Consider the following 15,769-nt stretch of genomic DNA (forward strand, 5'->3'; position numbering starts at 1 on the left):
CCCTGTATGATATGGAGTCGATTTCTTGGTGTTATTTGAATGTTTCAAGTTTGTCCAAACTATCGTCAAAAGATCAACTTTTCATGAATTGAGAGTACTGATGTACTTAATTTCAATTAAGGCAATTTTTTTGGACCATATTTAGCACAATTTATTTTTTATCTCGAAAACAGATTGGGATAGGTATAGGACATTATCAACAAAAAAGTATTAAAATACTAGAGCGATTCCAAAAATGTATTAATATACGGGGTGTTCCATTTAAAAAAATAAAGTTGCTAGGACTTTTTGATAGAAGTGGCAACGCCGCAATGCTGAAAATATTTTAGATCGATAGAACAGGCAAGGAAATGTGAGAGGTGAAATTTTCAGAAAAATCATGCTTTGCGTTTTCCAGAAACGTCTAACCTACCATCGACCGTGAGTCACGCTGTATTTGTCCCCTCACACTTTGGCCCAAGTCTGTAGTTATCGGCAACGTGTTCTTCATCTATTTGGATATAATCTTTACACGTACCATTTTCGAGAAAAATCCCACGGGGTTTTTGTCTTCGGGTAGTCCATAGATAACAATTTCTTTTCCTTAGTTTACTTTGCGTTGTTTCCAAATTTCTTTCAAGGATTATGTTTTAAGTACTCAGTTCATGAACTTTAGTTTCCAATTCCCAGAGATGTAGAGCTACAAATACATTACAATATAACGCTCTGTACTTTACTGCTTCTCCTCGAAAACATAGAACCTGTCGCTGTTATTTACATGTTTATTAGCAAGTTAGAATAATAATCGAAAATTGTTTACTTACATTCCTTCTGTTGAAAACCAAATACCGGTTCCAGAATAAACAAAGTTGATTGGTTAATAAAGAGACGACAGTTTCGGGATTTACATATTTTTAACAGCTGGAATTTCGGACGCTTTATTAGGAATTCTTCGAAATTCACTACTTTTAGAACCGAAATTGGGAGGTCGAGGACAGCGACTACATTTTTTATATCCTTTTTCTGGTTGTCGTATTCGCGTCGCAAGAATTCTGCTCAAAATTTTCTGATGAATAACGGAAAAGTATAATACAGCGTGATCAAAGAAAAAATGCTGGACCACGTTAAGACATTCTTACGGTAATTTTTTATTTTCTTCTGATATTTCACATTTTCATCAGTGAACTTGTTATGCGTTTTTGATTTTATTATATTTTCATGTTATGTATGTGATCAAAAATATAGATAAAATGTCTTGTCTATTTCTCCTTTTATTGTGGCTGCTGGTTGAGTCAGAATATGGAGTTTTCAATAATTTTGTTTCATCCCTCATTGACGATCTTTTTCAGTGTTCAAGCTTGCAACATTTCTTCTCATTTATAGTTATTGTAGATTATTGGTATAGTCGAAGTAACCTTTATTGTGAATAGTTGAAGCTATCGGTGTCTCAAAGGCCAAAAAAAACCAATACAGAGAAATAATGCCGCTGCCAACTAGTCCACGTAGACTGAAGAATTGGCGGTTCGTATTGGATGATTTTTAATAACCGAGTTTTATGATTGGCTGAAGAGTCATAAAATTAAATTTTAAATCATGTTACGGTGACGATGGGGATGAATGTTCAGTTCAGGAACTGATCGCGATTTGAGTGTTGAAATTCGATATTGGTGAGGTTATAATTACTTAAAATTTTTGTTATCTGTTATAAAATGTGGTGTTCTTGGACAAGTTCTAATAGTAATAACGAGTGTAACAACAACGTAGACTTTTTTCTGTGTAGTGATTCCAATAGCGATGGCAAACAATGCGAAAAAGAGATACCAGTGAATAAGATTCGGGTGCATTTGAATACTGAAATACAGAGAGTATATTTGACCGAAATTCTTCTCTCAACTGTACGTAAAATAGTCAAAAACAAACCGCAAGACGTTATACGAGATTACCAAAACCTTTAGATGTTCATCTAATAAAATCATTGAAAAAAACGATATACGACTGTTACAAAAGCAATGAGATTCCTACAACTGAAATCATAAGGAAGAAATTGAATACTTTCTGCCATATCGTGAGATGCTGTGACAAAATTCTTCAGAATTGTATAAAGAAACTAGGATTTAGATTTAAAATAATAAACAAACGTCAAACAGTTACCGAAAGCAGAAGAATAGTGGAATTGCATAACAAATACTTAGAACAAATAACTAAATATAGACAAGAACAACGGCAAATTTTCTATTTGGACGAAACTTGGTATGACACTCACGATACAGTTACGAAAGGGTGGACTGATGGTTCGAGAATGTGTACGCCTAACATGTCTGCAAAAAAAAAGGATCGCGACTAATCATTGCGGAGAAAGTAAAGGATGGGTTGCGAATTCTTTGAAATTATGTGAAAAAAAAAATTAAAAATGTTAAAACCCAAGAAGGCAACGGGTACTGATGGGATCCCTCCTTATATATTGAATGAATGTGGTGATTGGTTGAGAACCCCTCTCCTACACATATTTAATTTAATCATCAAATCAAATATTTATCCTGGTATATGGAAAACTTCAATTACGACGCCTATATACAAATCTGGAAGCAAAATGGACATAAAAAATTACAGAGGTATATCAATCATGTCTTCACCAGCAAAATTATTCGAACATATCATTTTTAAGAAACTCAGTGCATACATCAACAAATATATCGTACCTCAACAACATGGATTTATGAGAAAAAAGTCTATCAATACAAATTCATTTGAATTCAGTAATAAAGCCTTTGAAGTTTTAGATAATAAAACTCAATTAGACGTTGCTTTCACTGAGTTTCGTAAAGCTTTTGATATTCTGATAGAAAAGCTTAGTAAATATGGAATTTCAAGAAACTTTCAACTAACGAAAAATTATCTTCAAAATCGGTTTTTCATTGTCAAACATAATGGAAACATTTCGGATAAATTTCCAGCTAGGTCAGGTATACCACAAGGATCAAATCTAGGTCCACTTTTATTCATAATTTTCATCAATGATTCACCATCAACCCTGAAATATTCGGACTGTCTTCTTTTTGCTGATGATTTGAAACTCTTTAAATCAGTGCAAACAGTCCGAGACTGTACATATCTGCAAAGGGATATAAATAACATCTTAGATTGAAGTTTGAAGAATAAATTATACTTCAATCTCAATAAATGTTCAGTCATCTCAATAACTCGCATAAAGGAGCCAATCGTATTTAGTTATGAGATTGATGGTGTGGTTCTTGAAAGAAAAGCTGATACTAAAGATCTTGGATTGAGGTATAATACACAATTCTCATTTGCTGATCATATACGAGATATTATGAAATCTGGTAGTCGAATGTTGGGTTTTGTAATCAGACAAACTTCTTCATTCTCTAATATAGACATTATTAAATTACTCTATTTTTCGTTAGTAACACCGAAGTTGGAGTTTGCTTCTATTATTTGGTTTGCGGAGTATCAAACCTATGTGAAAGAACTAGAGAAAATTCAGAACGAATTCTTGAGGTATCTATTTTTTAAGCGATATCACAGGTGGCCAAACTATAACTCGACAAGGTCTTTGGACCTACGGCATGAATTTAAAATATTATCTTTAGAACAGCGACGCCAATTATCAGCAATGATATTCATGCATAAACTCTTGAATAACAACATTGATTCTTCAGAAATTCTCAGTATGTACCTCCTCGTCGCACCCGATTTTCGCTCATGTTCAATATTCCAACCGCTATTCCACCACTAATATCCTTACTAAAGTTAGTCAATAGTTTGAATATATCAATAGATCTTGATTGGACACTTTCCCAATGAGCATTCCGCCAAAAATTTTTGGAAAATATGTTAAATTTACCTACTTAAGCAGTATTTTCCTCTACTATTCTGGTACATATTTTATTATTTTATTATTTTTATATATTCATTAGTATTTCAAGGATTATATGAACTTTAATTTTTTTATCCATGTAATTAGGCTGTAATAGCTTGTGTGGATAATAAATAAATAAATAAATCTCAAATTTGGATGAGAATAGTATAAAAGTTCTTGACAACGCTTTCTATCATTCGCGACAGCTCATCAAAGTACCGAATAAAAATTCGAGGAAAGATGAAATACAAAGTTTTTTAATGGATAACAATTTGTATTTTGAAGATAACTATACTAAAAACCAACTTCTTGAAGTTTTACAGACAAAAACATTTGAAAAAGTGTATGCCCTTGAGAGTATTGCTGAAAAGTATGGACACACCATACTGAGAATTTCCCCTATTTTTGTGTTTTCAATCCCATCGAGTTGATTTGGGGAAAATTGAAACAAAGCATCAGGCGTAAAAATAATTTTCCAAAGTTTGATAAGAGGGTGATAGACCTAGTTAAAGAAGAAGTATCTAATATTAACGAAGAAGACTGGCAGAAAAGGATTAAAAAAGTTATTTTAGTTGAAAAAGAATATATATATATATATATATATATATATATATATATATATATATATATATATATATATATATATATATAATTAATATAGTTATTGTGATTCTTATATAATCAGAAATGATTATTGAATAACAAAATTAGATAGCTCCCTAACTATATTATAAAAATACCCAGTGTCACTATTGTTTTGGTTTAAAGGCCGATGATTTTTGGAATTTATTCCTGACGTTTTGCTTGCGAGAGTGACTAGCTTACATTCTAAGGTAATCTCCGATGACTGGATATTACGACTGCGTAAAGCGTATTTATTTTGACTCTTTATTCTCTATCTATGAAAATGGTTTCCGTTTTTACCTGAGGGGCGTGTTCTCGAATATATGAGGACTGACACTGAAGTGTCTTTCTTTGGAAATCACTACAGCAATCCAGTCAGTCAAAAGTATTCGGGAGAATTCCACAATAATCGAAAACATACCGAATTTCTAGGTCTGGTTATTGTGGAATAATCCAGTTCAGTTTCGATTGCTGTGGAATGTTCTGGAGCATTGCAGACCCTTTGAAGCATTTTTGTATGGGTGAGACTACCCATTGGTAGGGGTATGTAAAGCAAGGTTTTTCGTTTTATTCCTACTACCGCACAATAACCAATTAGTAAGTAACTTGTCGTATGCATAGGTTTGACCTATGATAATGATCAATTGAAAAAAAATACTATACTCAGCTTCCTTTTGATGCATTTCAAAATAATTATAGCTCTTTACGATTTCAAGTGAATTTTGGGTTTTGAAAACGAAACAGGATTATTTTCCGAAACGTCGATCAGTCAGTATAGACATTATTCAATTTGTAGTCAACATTCATGATTACAACTAACTGAGGTACTGGCTAATTTAATTCTTTAGAGGATCATATCGCGCAGTAACTTTTCTGGTGAACTTTCCAGTTTGCCCTGTATGTATTGATATTTTGCCAATAAAAAAACTACGTACAAAATAATCTCAGTTGGTTAAACGCAAAGCAATCTCCTCGTAAATTATCTTAATTGGTCGCCTTACCTGCAAATATAGAATTGTTTATTGCTTCGTGATTTGTTATGTTTATGTTGTTCGAGAAATTACGATTTGGAACGTGTATCTACATTTCTGAGATTAGATTGTGAGCGACTGGTACTGGCAGGTACTAACAGCGCATACCTGCGATAAAATTTGGATGTGGAACTTATGTATTAGTAAGCAGTACTATCTAAGAAAACAAACATGTCAATCAACGGCGTTTTGTTTTTTCCAAGTGGTTCGGAGTGTTGGGGATACAGTTGACAATGTTTGCATCAAGCGAACGTAAAAAATTTAATAATTACGCGTATTATACGCGAGGTGACTCTCTGGAAAATGGATGGATATCGCGAAAAGTAATAATAGAATTTTTTGACATTTGGTCGATTGTGAGCTGGCGTCGCACCCAATTTCAAGAGAGCTGTCGCATACCCAAATATTCAAGCACGATATGTCGAACTAGATACTTTGATTCTTTAGAGCCTCAGCTACCTCAATCACCTTCACTTTGCGGTCATCCATAATTATTTTGTGGACTTTTTGGTGTTTTCGACGTTACTCATTCCACCTCGTTTGAACTTAGCAAACCTCTTCTCAACGGTTGTTTTTCCTGGTGGAAAGTCTGAATAATGTTAATTTTTACCGTCAGCGTATCTTGGTTTTTACAGAAAAACAGTGAACTTTGAGTCAGTGTGTTTTTGAAATTTACTATTCCTAATCAACTCAAAAACTTTATTTTAAGGATTTGCATGACTCTCAACCATATTCCTGGGAACATTCTTCCATTCTTCCTCATTCAAGATGAACGAATGGACAAGAAAGTTCAGCTCTATCATTTTGTGTTGAAGTGTTAGCTTTTAGGAATGTCCCTAAGACTATTGTATATTTCCTATATTATTCTAGATCCTGGTTACTTCAGGGGATCTCTGTTGAGAGTCAAAAATCGCAAATACATCATCTACAAATCAGATCCAAGTCCTCTAATTCAATTCCGCTCATGAACCAATTAGCTATAAAGGGGAGCAATGGGTTTCCCATTGCCATGACCTATCTGCAGAAACAGTTATTTAATTAGAAGCAATTCTGTTCCATCCATATTTTTGTTGTTTGTTTGTAGAAAGTTGGAATTTATCCTGATAGATGATTCTCAAAAATTTTCATCTAAATCACCAGTGTGTGTTATTAGGGCTAGGCACAAAAATACTCTTTCTTTCAAAAATGTTTCCTTTACACATAAGGCCCTTCTAACATATACATAGAGGGCTTCCACTGATTCTAAGTGTGGCATTGCCAAAAGAAGATATATTTGTCTGCATCTCACTTCTCAGTCTACGTTAATCACTATGAAAAACAATTGTATTACTGAATCAAAAGAAGAAGAGTACTTATTGAAATCTACTGCTTCAAACTGCCCAGAAGAATCCCACATTTGTGAAAATAGAAAATAGAAATATACTAAGTGACAAAGAAAGGTAAACACCCATTTACCATGAAAATATTTCAATGTTTTGCGTGTGTATTTATGTTGAGGCCAGTAAAAAGCTCCCTATCGGAAGCTATTCTGACCAGTTTTTTAACAGTTAAGATGATATCATTACAGAGTATATATGAAATAAATATTAAAAATAATGGAATATAGAAATGTATAAAAGTAAATGCTAAAACAAAGTATATATGAAATTTGCGTATACGTAGAATTTCAAAGGAGGATTTAAAAATTGAGTATATAACACAAAAAGTTACAAATCATGCAATGTAGCAGTACTGACACAAATGTTATTTATAGTATTATTAAAAGTGATTATAGATAAATGATACCAAGGCATTCAGAGAGTCGAAATGAATATCGCAATTTTCACAGATTTTATTGAAGCTACTGCACATAAAATTCAATGGTGATCTTAGCATAACATTCGTGCCTGATGCTTCGCAATAGAATTTCATATTGTGTCGACCTTCACTTCTTGGTACTAAGAAATTGATCTCGGGTAAAAGAACCGTACTGTTAATATTGTTGTTCATACCATATTATTCTCATATTTTCCAAAGATTTCATATCAAATCGTGTCAACAAAATGGTATCTGTTTAAAATCCGTTTTCCGTTAATCAGCTGTCGCCCCCATACAAACGACAACTATCAGAAGTTGAGAAACTTGTGCGAGCCACGGACTAACGAGGTCTTACCTTTTAACGTGTGATTCCTAACACGGTAATGCCTCTCGTGGGGTATTGTCCATCAACTTTTAGACATAAGTATTTTAGGAACTTCCTCACGCTCTCAATTGATGTTTTCCATAACACAGAGCCATACTCTAACTTAGCTCTGGCATACGCAAAATAAAGCAATTATAATTTGCCATTTCTGTAAATGAATCCAAGCATCCTATTTGCGTTAGGAGTCACATTCCTTAAATGTGTTGTAAATGTTAATTTACTGTCATATGTTATACCAGGATCTTTTATCTCATGTAAGCGGTTGATTGTAGTATTGTTGATTGAATAATCGTACATTAAAGTTTGCTTTTTTGTTGTAAATGATATTATTTTACATTTAAATACTTCAGTTATAGACGATTATTATTACACCGAAGTTTGATTACATTTAATTCATGTTATACACAATGGCAGTCAGTAATATCGTCGATTTTATAATATAGTTTTAGGTCGTCTGCAAATAGTAGGCTAGGAATATTCAAAGAGGTTGCCAAGTCATTAATAAAAATAAAAGAGGTCCAAGATTAGAACCTTGTGGTACCCCAGATGTAACTAAGTACTGAGCCGATTTGAAAGATTCATATTCGACGAATTGTTTTCTGTTAACTAGATATAATTCAATTAGAGTAAGAGTAAAAGTGGAAAAATGAAATATTACAACAAATGTTTTGGGTAAATCTCTCAAGTGAAATACTCAGCTACAATTCAGAAATCTTCCATCATTTTGAGAATAACGAAAGCGAATTGAAAATGTTCTGAGCTCAAAATATCTCGTTCTCGATAATGATCGATGATTGTAAATTCAGTGTGCCTTTCCTAAGTAGGGCACAACGTCCATTGAATCATCTGGGTCGGCAGAGGCTTTTATGGAAACAGTATGTGTTATGAATGCATAAAAATTCGATAGGAGAATTTACAGTGACGAGTGGATCAATCTGGGTGGTTCAGGTTATGAATGTTTCTCATATTAACTGAAAAAATACGTACGATTTGGGCTATAAATAAAAATTGAAAAGAAATAACTCAATAAAATTACAGCCACATACCCTATTCTTTATTTCCCTGAATATGCACCTTTATCATTTACCTTCTTTTGTGTTTGTTCAATCCCAATATTATCTCTACAAAACCTCGGGAAAATTGAAAAAGGATAACAAATCCGGTGTGGAAGAGACTAAAGGATCGACAGTCTTCTCAACAAACAAAAAGGACAAAATAATGGACTATTTTGTAGAAGCTGGGTAAAGATCTAGGAGTTAAACCCAAAAGCCAAGAAGAAGAAAAAAAATAACAATATGGTTAGTATATGAAGTTACAATCCGAAGATGAAAGTCCTTTAGGGTCATAAGAAGACAGTTGCGGTACAGGAACGACCAAAAAATTAATGTGCAGTGGTTGTTGTTTAACCCCATGGTTTGACAAGCACAACAACGAGAAAACACAAACCAGTTAAACCCTCAGAATATCTTTTGAAAACGCATCCAGCGCATAACACTATTTATTAGCAAGAAGTACCTTCAAGTGTTTCTTGGTATTTCTCAGAATTCTCAGAACTAATGACAATTTCTTTGTATATGTTCATCCTGGTGTAATCAATCATTCTTTCACCAAGGTGGACGTTGAAATTGGCAGCTTGAGTTGATGTGTCTGCAATGCCACAAAGACCCAGCATTTGGTTTTCTCCAAAAAGATAAATGTCTCTGAACCGGATATAATAATGTAAGGTCAGACAATTCCGCTTTCTGCTTCGATAAGTTTGTTTGGGGTTAATATGGACGCCAATTTGTCTTGGCACAATCATGTCACTGAAAGTGCAAAGGTTGCTTCTCAAGAGTTCGGAACACTGTTCCGAACGAGAAAACTAAACACACCCCAGCAACTTTTGATGCTTTATAAAGCTCAGATCAGACGAATTTCACTAGTTCGGACTTACATTGTCTAATATATAAAATAATTTGAAATCCCTGACACAAATAAAGAAGAAGAATTAAAAATAAATAGCTGTAAATAACAATTATATTAAGCAAAAACAAACCAGAAACGAATTAACAGTGAAATAAGAAAAATAAAACAATTGAACAAAAAATAAGTATAAAGAAATACAAAATGAAAATAAAGATAAAACTAAAAGAGTTAAGAGATTTCAAGCCAAGTTGGTTCACGACGTTTCGATTGTTAGTATCCACAATCGTCTTCGGGTGATGACTGGACTGATTCCTCCGAGAGATAGGTCGTTCGAGTACTTTCACTTATCCCCGCTTTCCATTTTTTCCGCTCTACTGGTTCAGTGAGAGATGACCGTTTGGCGGGAGTTGGCCATTTTTCGCTTGATGATGGGTTTCCATATGTTGCGTATTTCTACGCTGGCTTGGCTGAATACGTTGTTGGACAACATGTATGCGGCTTCCTTGAATTTTCTCCTAAACCAATGTTCCTCTCTGTGTAAGATCTCAGCTTGGGACCACTCGATGTTGTGTTGATGGGTCCAAACATGGTCTGCTATTTTTGATTTGCGGGTTTCCCCTCGCTGTGTGTGTTTCTTGTGCTCGGCAATGCGAACATTCAATGGCCTTTTAGTTTCAGCAATATAGGATTTTCCGCACTCACAAGGTATCTGGTAAATGCAATTCTTTCAATCGCAACCCGCGTTTGATGGCCTTGTTTTCGTGAGGTTGCTACGGATAGTATTACCGGAAGCAGGTTCTGATGTTGTACTTGGATCAATTTTGTTTATCCTCTCCGATAATCCTCTGATGTAGGGAAGTGCAGGCAGTGGTTGTGACGGCTTCTCTTCCTTGCTAGGCTCCTGCTGTCTTTAAGCCAAAATCTTTTCTACCATCGCTTTCGAGTAGCCATTCCGTTGAAAATCATTTTTGATTATGTCTAGTTTCTTCTCGAGACCTTCCTTAGTGTTACAGAGCCCCAAAGCACGGTCTAATAGAGTCTTCATGATTCCTCTTTTAGTTGATTGATGGTGGTTGGATTCGTGGTTCAGATACTGTTCCGTATGAGTGGGTTTTCGGTATACAGATGTGTCCCACTTAGTGTCGGTCCTCTTCACCAAAACGTCTAAGAATGGCAATTCTCTGATAGAAGGTATTCTTGTCAGGAAAAGATAATTTTGAAACTGTTTATTTTCCATCACAAGACCTTGTATCCAGAAGTGAAAACATCTGTTTCCTACCTACGTTCCTCCATCATATTTTATAAAATGCATAAAGGAGAAATGTATTTCCTAATTTCCCTGAGAAAAGAAGGAAATTAGTAATGCCAACAGGTCCGAGGAAAAGAACATTTTCATCTCTCGAAAGTGCTCTTTCCAATGAAAAAGTTTCCTCTCCCGGACAAGAAAAAGCACGTACTCGGAAAAGGCGGCTTAAAAAAAAATTCTTTTATATTCTCCAAAGATAGCTACCGCGATTACTTATTTATTATTCTCACGAAATGTCTCGTGAGAGTTTCGAAAAGAATTTCCCAACTGAAAAATTCCCAGAGTAATTATGTGCTTCACAATGTAGGAAAGTTTGTGGTGCCGCGAATCCACTACACTCATAAAAGTAATTGGTGGAAATTAACAAGTGCGGAGAATGTGACCAAACTAGGAAATGTTATTACCCTTTCCAGTGTTACCGGCAAGGCAAAGTTGTTTCTTTGTAAAATATCATTCAAAGTCACCCCCTTTTGAATTGTGAATACTGAAAATTTACTGGAAGTGTACTGTCTTGACAGACAGTACTTTTTCAGTACCTTTAAGGGGATAAGAAAAACAATAGTGTGTGATATCGCCGACTAGGCGATATCAACTTTTCTGAACAGAAAGGAGGGTGTTGCCATAGGTCGGATAGGTTTTCCAGTTCTCTATCCAATACTGGTTTATTTTTTTAAATCAGACCAGCCGTTCCGGAGTATTTACCAATTCCACGTGGAATCTTTGAACAAACGATAAAAATCACAATTTTAATAATACTTTATGTTCAGTTCATCACACTTAATGTTCATTTTATCCCACGTTATTATGTTCACTTCGTCCCACTTTATGTTCACTTTATCACACTTTATTACCAACATTCGCCCATTTTATTTTATTTATTTCGCCCACTTTATGGTCATTTTACCCCGCTTTATGTTAAATTTAGCCCACTTTATTTCATTTTATGTTCACTTTATCCCACTTTATGTTCCCTTTAGCCTACTTTATTCTACTTTATGTTGACTTTATCCCACTTTATGTTCACTTCAGCCCACTTTATTCCACTTCATAACCAATTTATGTTCACTTTAGCCCGCTTTATTCCACTTTATAATCCATTTATGGTCACTTTATCCCGTTTTATGTTAACTTTAGCCCACTTTATCTCCCTTTATGTTCACTTTATCCCACTTCATGTCCACTTTAGCCCACTTTATTTTACTTTATGTTCACTTTATCCCACTTGATGTTCACTTTATTCCACTTTATGCTCACTTCAACACACTTCATTCCACTTTATAATCAATTTAGCCCACTTTATGTCCACTTTAGCCCACCTTTTTTCACTATATGGCCACTTTACCTCGCTTTATGTTCGCTTTTGCCCACTTTATATTCCTTTATGTTCACTTTATCCCACTTTAGCCTACTCTATATTTACTTTATCCCACTTGATGTTCACTTTAGCCTACATTATTCCACTTTATATTTACATTAGCCTACATTATTCCACTTTATGTTCACATTATTCCACTTTATGCTCACTTCAACCCACTTTATTCCACTTTATGATCAATTTAACCCATTTTATGTTCACTACATCGTTTCGTTTTTATTTCATTCACAAATGGATGATGAACTGAATACTGAAGGAGTAACATGAAACGGCAATGAATTCACTTTTCTGCATTTTTTAAAGGGCATATCAACTGTTTACTTGTGATGTGAAGATAGTTTTAACAATTCCAATTTTTATGTCTCTCTGCTTCAAAACATCACGTAAAAAATTATAATTCAAGGCTTTTCTGAATAATCAGAAGCGCTTGAACACTTCGAACCATTTTCATGATTTGAATTGCAAAAATAAAACTTTGTCCTCCCATATATTTCATATGCAACTCAGATAATAATTTTTGTTTTTGTTTCAGGTAATAACCGATTAACTACCTTGCTTTGGGTCATATCCAAAAATAACTTGGTGAGTTCTTCCGTTTGTTATTTTATTGTTGGCACTTCCGTTGAAGTCATTGAAATTCATATGCTCGCAGTTTTTCAATGTTTTTTTCATCATATTTATAGAATTACCATGATATTTGATGGTCAAATCTTCAAACATGTTGAATATATCTTTGCAGGCGTGTAAAAATAATATTTACAAGAAATAGGTTACAACGGAATCCTTAAATTGAATTGAAATATTATCAAACAAGTAATCATCTAACCTAACCTAACCTACTATATGGTGTCGTTATGCGATTTTTGTCAATTTTTCCTTACGAATTAAAATTAAATCATAGCGCTGACGAAAAAACCCGAAAAATAAACCAGGCATTTGGCAATGATAGTGTTGATGAACGTTGGTTTGCGAAATAGCGTTCAGGAGATTTTAGTCTCGAAGTGGTGGACCTACAGTAATCCAGAATGAGGATTTGAGAACCCCGATGGAGACTGACCCATCACAAACCCATGTTAGTATGTCTGAACCAGAATTATTTTGAATTTAATGGTATCACATATAACAAAGGAGGCTTCATAATGGGTAATCCTCTCAGCCCCCTCGTAGCTGAAATTTCCATAGCCAACTTCAAAAATCCTATACAACAGCATCTAAAAATTAATTGACTTGCATAGGCATGTTGACGGTACGATAGCTCTCAAGTTTACATGAGAAATTAAACGAAAGTTGTCTTCGCAATCCCATATTTGATAGGAATTTCCACAAAATAAACAGGTCATCCATTGAACAAGATCATAAATGGAAGTAATTATCTGCTGATTTTATGTTTGAGAGTAATCTGAGCATAATGATTCATTTACTTGCTCGTTCTGGATCCAGCTAATTAATTTTCGAAATTTTTGCGACTAGAGTGCCTTATAACGATAATCAATATTTTCCCTGAGTTTGACGTTCGAATTATAAAACCTAGATGTCGCCCACTACGCAGTTTTTCCGAATACGAGCACATCAAGCTAATCGCTAAACGAGAAATTAAATTTATTGCACTTTTTAAATGCGGAGGCTCTTTACTTCATCTACTCCCTCTCTGTTATCTCGCTACCCCCGACCAATTTGTCGACAAGCCGGCCAGTTCATTGTACAAATTAAATGTCAGAGATACCAACGTAATTGCATTATTTTCATAATCGGATCCTGCGCGAGCGAACGTTCTTAGTACACCATTAGACTTGATTGAGAATATCCTGCGTCGTACAGTTCATAGTTATTACTCCCCGCTCACCTCCCTCTCAGCAAACCGGCAACGAACGTAGTGACCGCCGTACCCATCGGTACCAACTACCGCCCGAAGGTCCGTTCGCTGGTATCACGGATCTTCTTGGATCACTTCCCGGCATTCGCTTTTTCGATTTGCGTGTTTTTATTCTCGGTATTCGATTAAAACCAGTCGATTTACAGTCGATATCTGCTTGGTGGGTTTGTTGGGCTCGTATGCAGATGACATGAACCCAGCATCGGGTTAGTTTTGCGTTATGGAACTTACTTTAATGGACGAGAACAAAATCGCATCAGTTCGGTTCGAATTGGCTTATTATCGAAGTATAGTAATGAATGATACTTGTATAAAGATTTTTTTTTGGAAACCATAAAATTTTGTGAGACATTCATTTTTAAAGAATTGTTAGTCAGTATTCAGCTTCCTAATAAAATGGAAATTGGGTTAACCACTTTATTGAAAATGGAATTTTATATTAAATAGCTATTTTTGATTGAGTTCTTCTTGGACGATGATTATAAGACTGACTGAGTTATTCAACACACCAAACCAAGATTTGAACAAGAAGAACAGTTTTCAAATTATTAAAAATACTTATGAAACATATTTGATCTAGAAGGCAATCATTTCTTTTTCAACCACAGAACTAATAAAATGAATAACACAGTTTTGTTTATATTTCTTTGACACATACTCGGTAAACAACCGCAATCAAAAACACAGCAAGAAAACTGGTTTACAGCACACTGGCACATGTCACAGAAGTGTCAACACAAAGTATATGTGCAGACTGCTTTTAGCGGTATTCTTTTCTAGGGACACATGGGTGAAAGTTGGAAAAAACCTATATTGTTTCTATCAACTCTAAATTTGGAATGAATAGGGAGTGGACGACATCTAGGTTCAATAATTCGAATGTAAAACTCAAGGAAAACAAATTATTGTCATAAAGAACCATAGTTTTCGAAAGTTAGTAATAATTTTTACAGAAATATAAAAGTTAGCTATTCGAATTTACAAGTGAATCTAAGTGTATCAATGTGATAATTTATGTATCAGGAAATGTGACTATGTACATCTCTCCTCAAAATCCTAAACTAGCAGAGAAATGGCTATACTCAGAATTGGTAAATCAATTAGCAAATTTATGAGTGTTTGAAATGAATATTTCTACAAAGATAATTTAGCAAATAATAAACACATTTTATTGTACATAGATACTAGAGACAAGAAGTTGAAATGACCCAAAAGTTTGTCTAGTTCCTCATATCTAAATATCAAATGCTGTCTATAACAATAGGTTATCTTGGATGGATTTCTATCTGAAATTGCCGAACGACATTAACGCTGGTATATTTGTATCTTCGTTGTTTCTATTGAGTTAGTGCTAGGCTACTTTTTGTTGAAACTATGATGATATGTTGGTTTTTCAAATTCCCGACCGACCCAACACTTGTGAAGATTGTAGAAAAACTAGTCAAGTGACCAACATATTTTTCTCGAAAAAAAAAACACATAATAAGCAATCCTCAGTATAAATTTTAGAGTAGGAAAAAACACTCATGATACTATTTTTTCATTTATGTAAATCTTTAACCTGAAATATATGAGGGACACATTGCAGTTGCGGTAGTCTGTGACTTTTCGAAG

The 15,769-nt window shown here is 34.4% G+C and overlaps 1 protein-coding gene and 1 long non-coding RNA gene across 2 annotated transcripts in view; both read left to right on the top strand.

Annotated features, from left to right (window-relative positions):
* mgl (low-density lipoprotein receptor-related protein megalin) overlaps positions 1-15,769 on the top strand; it is a 265,391-nt gene that overhangs the window by 101,035 nt on the left and 148,587 nt on the right. The window lies entirely within an intron of this gene.
* Positions 1-15,769, top strand: part of LOC141482889 (uncharacterized) — a 113,730-nt gene that overhangs the window by 62,798 nt on the left and 35,163 nt on the right. The window contains exon 2 of the long non-coding RNA XR_012465784.1: positions 12,815-12,864. This is a non-coding gene — a long non-coding RNA (uncharacterized lncRNA). The remainder of the gene's footprint in view (positions 1-12,814; positions 12,865-15,769) is intronic.

Source organism: Leptinotarsa decemlineata, unplaced genomic scaffold (genome assembly GCF_025532065.1).
Source record: "Leptinotarsa decemlineata unplaced genomic scaffold, Ldec_3_MD MMD2_tig00002082_RagTag_RagTag, whole genome shotgun sequence".
In the NCBI taxonomy this organism is placed as follows: domain Eukaryota; kingdom Metazoa; phylum Arthropoda; class Insecta; order Coleoptera; family Chrysomelidae; genus Leptinotarsa; species Leptinotarsa decemlineata.